This window comes from Sipha flava, unplaced genomic scaffold (assembly GCF_003268045.1).
Source record: "Sipha flava isolate LNK unplaced genomic scaffold, YSA_version1 0_pilon_pilon, whole genome shotgun sequence".
NCBI lineage: Eukaryota > Metazoa > Arthropoda > Insecta > Hemiptera > Aphididae > Sipha > Sipha flava.
Genome location: NW_020271713.1, coordinates 2,779,952 through 2,785,995, shown reverse-complemented (window position 1 = coordinate 2,785,995; position 6,044 = coordinate 2,779,952).

Below are 6,044 nucleotides of genomic sequence, written 5' to 3'. Positions count from 1 at the left end.
TACTTTGAATCGAATATACAAGTACTAATAATTGCTAGAAGTCATTACGGACTACGATAGATATCATTTTGATTGGAAGTACGTTTTTATTTTCGTTTGTAGTTTGTGTGATTTTTTCATACTAGATATTGTGTACTTAAACTAGTGTCAGCATATCATTTCATTACTGTCGTAAACTTGTAGTCTATAATATCGATATTTATTATAAATGTAATAGGAACTTACAAAGTTGATTATGCTTGTAAATTGATTCATCAAATATAAATACAAGTAAAATAATATAAACATAATATTTTAAAATGCAAAGTCTTAACGAGTACCTATAATAAAAATTAAATTGTTTGATTGTTTTACATTATTAATATACTATATAATATATTGGACTTAAGTTTCATCTTAGAAGCCATAGCAAAAAACCTACACAGCTATAACAGGTAGATATTTAATTTTTTTTTTTTTGTGAAAATAGCAAGTCTTGCAAGATTCTTGCGCAAGACCAAGACCAAGACCAAGATTGAGGCGTATACCCAAGATCAAGACCAGGTCTGCAAGACCAAGACCAAGACTAAGATTTTGAAAATCATGGTCTTGATTTTGTTTTAATCATCACTAATCGCGATCGACAATTATTACAATTTACTAGATAAGGAAAGTACTGTCGTAATAAACCATGTTCATCGTAGTAGTCCGAAATCAATCGTATCGGGTCAGCCGTAATCGTAATACATTATATTATATATTGTAATCGTGTCAATAAATTATTATTATTAAAATTTATTTAAATATTGTTTACTTATTTATTTTGTTTTTTAATAATACTTCACTAAATATTGTTCTGTCACGATAAGTACATGTATAATACATACGTGAAAAAATTACATTATACAAGTTACAATACATTACTTAGTTACAGACGAAGCGTCTATATAACAGTACGATTTCTATAAGTAACAAAAAATAAGAAAAACCACAAACAAATGTGATTTGATGAACTTATTACTAATGAATTGTATTACATACAAAAGTAACATTACGCAATTATTTACATACATTTATTTATGCATGTATATTTATTAATATTATTATCATAATCTCAAAATAATCCATCTAACAATTTTTTTTTTTTATACACATATAAATACGTTGATAAATATCAAGTTATTCATAAACCTCTTATATAGAATTACATAACCATATAATATAGCAGTTAATGATAAATATACGTATTCCCATTCAACAACAATCAGTGCCGTTCTATCAATAACGCATTTAGACAGGGATCACCAATTAGTATTTTTAGAGGGTCATATTGAGAATTTTGAAAATTTTCTAGGGTCACCAATATTAAAAGCAAATATTTATAATTACATACAATTATGATTTATATTGAATACATTAACATAATCATTCAAAGTACCTAAATGTATTTGTCTAAAATAGTGTAGTACAATACATAGAAAAAATATTTAAGTTATTATGATCATACCTGAATATACATAGATTATTTATAATATTTTGTAACACTTAAATTAAATTCTTCAGTGGTATTATGTTTTATCCATTTTTTTATTAAGAACGGATCAGGTATTAAAATACTGAGAAAATCAACATTTACTATAAATAGGTATTTTTTCACAAATCGATAAATGTAATAAAAAATGTAATTGAACTGGAAATATCAAACATTTTAATCGATCAATTTAAACTATGGTAAAAAAAAAAAGAACTTATTAATATAACTTTAAATTATTCTTATATGTATAGTATAATATACTTAAAAAAAAAAAAATTCTAATCCACTTAAGTAAGATTGTTTTTTAATTTTTCTAAGAATACAATATAATTATTATATTTCACAAATCCATTTTAATTGTGATCGAAATTAAGCTAATAATTTATTATTAACACGGTAGAAATAATATAATTAAATGTTTTAATTTTTTGTGAATTAGCTTATTAAAATATCCATGAATTTTAAATAATCATAACATTATGATGTAAACGTGTGATGATACCCAAATAATTAATAATTTAAAATGTATTACCTATTAAATAATATTTATCTCTTTAATCATGATTTGTTATTATTAAGTTCAGAAAAAATTACAAATAAATAAATGTAATTTTAAACTTTTATAATTGCATAAGACATAAAAATATCGTTTAACAATTTTGAAATTACGGAATAACTAACATTTAACTATAATTGAAAAGTCGCTCTGTTCGTTAATCAACAACATTGAAATTATATTAATTAAGATTTATATAAAACCGTACTGCTGGTGTATAATTATAATTAACGCATAAACAGCGAATTTACCTGAAACCGATTAAAACATATTTCGTACTACTAATTAAGTATTCTTGATTAGTATATTGTCTTCAGAATTTAATCTATAGTATTGGGTACATTTTATCAAAATCCTGAAATGCCTAGAACCATATAGTAATACAGCAACTTAATTATTGCAATTTTAACTGTCTATAATATATGCTAATCAGATTAGATTACTAATTGTACAGATTACTTGTAAACGCGGACCTTCAACCTACAAAACCGGCAAGACAGAAAAATCGATTGTGTTTTGCGCACATTGCAGTACATGCGAGTAATACTCATTGTTTGTTGAAATCCCATGGTATAATGATATAAATACGCATGGGTACTAGTGCATATTTTATATTTATATTGAAAGATCTACCACCTTTGTAATATTAGCTTAATGGTAGCAAAAAAAACGTATCATAAGTAAACGGGTGACAACAGTAGTGACAACGCTTGTCAGATTTAATACGCATCTCAAACAAGTTTTCCTTACAATACGCGTATTAGGTGTTGATTTCAATGCAATCTGTTCCCATATTATACGCGCCGATACAATATAATTATTATAATATATTGGCCACCACTACCAGGTGGACAGAATCCTGATGAAGATTATCGAACACAATTCAACGTTTCTGAGCATTTTACAGTTACATACAGATACCGCATGTTGATATTCAACGCATCGATATTGAAATTAAATTGTTGTATTTTTGACGGTATCTTATTTCACAAGCTTGCCGCTTTGACACACCCAACCACAAGATAAATAAAATTAATCGGTTTATCAATGAATATTTTTACGAATTTCTAAAGTTGTAAATTTGTCGTTTTACTAGGTACCCCCCCGTGTGTTGTATACGTATACATAGACGACAGGTGTGCATCTAATAGTGGTGCGAATAATTGAGAGTGTATAAAAACGCATTAGTTCAGATTAGGTAGTGTTGTACAAACAGCCACACAATTACGATACCATTTTTGGAAAATCCTTTTTTCTGATGGCAGCTCATGGTGCCTTTCTGTAAACTATTTTATCTGACAAAGGAGTTAAAATGTGTTTATATGTATTTTGCCTATATCAATAAACATAACTTTCTTATGATATAATTTACAAATAAACTGCGGGAAGCCCTAGAAAGTATTTCTTTCTATAAATTTAGTAAAATATGTTTGATCAGATACCTATTTCATTGCCGACACATAGACGCCATAGATATTTTACGGAACTGCATACTGATTTATTACAGTTCACATAAAGTAGTCAGAGACAGAAAACAGTTATGATAATGATATTTTTATAATAAATAGTACTATAGTTATTTGTATATCATATCACGGTGGAATATATTTATTTCATGTATACGAAAGGAACTCGGACGTTCTGCATTTTAAAAAAAATTCATATTTTTGCAATCTTGTTTCTTGGTTTCATAGAAAAAACCAATTAAAAATTGTAATTTAGATGTATTATGAACAATTCATGTCTTGTAATTTAAACAAATTCTTTAGCACGAAAAAAATATCTAAATAAGTACCTATTTGATTTATTATGTTTCTCGTTGATAAGGACGCCTTTTTAATTTATAAAATTCAGTGGTTACAGAAATTAAAACATTTTTTTTTCTCCGGAAGGTCAAAACATATGTGTATTCAGAAATAACGTGTTAACATTTTTTCTCTATTTTACAATGAAAATCTGAATATATCTGTAGTTCCGTGTCGTGTGTATATCGTTGGTACTTATATATTGTATATAATGTATGATTATCATTTATCCTGTATATTTATTTACACGCAAACATATTAGTATATTGATTAATTTAGCTATCTATAGCCATGAGAATTTATTGTATTGTATCATTAATTTTACTGTATGTATTCATTGATATCTATTACCGAATGAGCAAAGTTGTGAAATAGAACAAAACAATTTTTATTCAAGTAGAATAGAATGGTTCGGCTCTTTCCGCAGTCCACATCACTATGTTATTATAATCTATTTGGTTATTGATATATCATCAGTAGGTACCATATTATTGTTTGTTTGAAAAACTAGATAGGCACGCGACACTATTTTTATTTTATTTTTTCATTTTCATAGCAATTACGAGTAAATTGCATACGTAATATGCAGATACTTCCTAATGATGATTGCACACTGTGCAAGCTGCACTATGCTTATCAATTTTGCATGATTGTAGTTCCGGCTTCCGATCTTCTATACAGTGAATATAATTTTTTTTCAAAATTTAAAAGAAAAAATACTTAAACGTTTCTACATTTTATCTCTAGTTGTCACATGTTGATCAGTTATATTTAAAAAAAAACTTTGATTAAAATTTGATTAATTTTTTAATTTTTTTAATTTTTAATTTTTTATTGTTCTATTATTTATTTGTATAAATGCCTACACCCAAAACTTTTCAGTATGTTTGGGCAATAGGTAAAAATCCTTAGAATAAGCTCTGCCTAGACCGATTGATCCTCGATATAGCATCCACAGCAATATATTATTTTATTGGGAATAATATACAACAGTGTTCTTTCCCGAGGCAAAATTCCGAATATAATGTTAAAGACATGGTCTTTTTTGTTTCAACAAAAGTTTAAAAAAATTGAGTCTAGCTCTGTCGAACAATTGTATTCAAAAATTTTAAAGAGTGTATAATATATTATGATATTATATACTATATTATATATTATATTATATACCTATATTATATAATTATACTATATACTATATTATACTATATTATATACCTATCAATATATCTATAATATTATGTAACTGAATAGTGAAGCGTTCGATATTTACTCAATTTCTAACTTCGATTTCTACATTTTTTTGACTCAATGGACGAAGGTTATTTTTCATTTATTCTACATATACATGTATAATTTTTAAAATATTGTAAATTTTTATGAAATAATAAACATTAAAGATCATAAACGATTAGAACAGTACAGTAAACAAACCTGTACATCAGTAGTGCACAACCTGAGGGTTACGACCCCTAACATGGTCGCCAATAACTGAATATCAAATTAAAAAAATTTATATTATGTACATAACTTTATATTTATAATTTTATAATTCATAAAACTCTAATTTTGTATTTCTTTTTTATGTCTTAAGGCGCGTCCAGACGGAGCAGCTTTTGCCGCGCGGCAAATACGCGTTCACACGGTGCGGTGTTTATTTCCGCACTTATTTAGCTATAATAATATATAGTATCATAAATACTATAAAATTGTGTATTTTAATGATCAACGAAGTACACGAGATCAGCAAGTAATTTATATTTTTGAATCTTAAAAAACATGAAATAAAAGATATTTGAAAAATCATTGATCTATGTATTTTTAAAAACAGAGAATCTTCAGTATCGACATTTTGATAGAATAAAAATTGTCGCCTTCTGGAGATTACTACAAAAATCAGTTTTACCTCAGTGAAAAAAGTTTGTTCTGATACTAATTACTTAAAAAACAATTTAAATACCTACTTAAAAAATAAGTACTAATGCCGCGTGGCTTTGCCGAAAATACGACCACACACACGCGGCATAGGCGAGCGGCACAAATCGCACGGCTTTCCCTTGATGTTAGGCCCATCAAAAATTATGCCAAGCGGCATCAAAAAAAGCCGCGGAAAATGTATTCATGTATTCACACTCATGCCGCGCGGCAAAAGCTACTTCGTCTGGACGCGCTT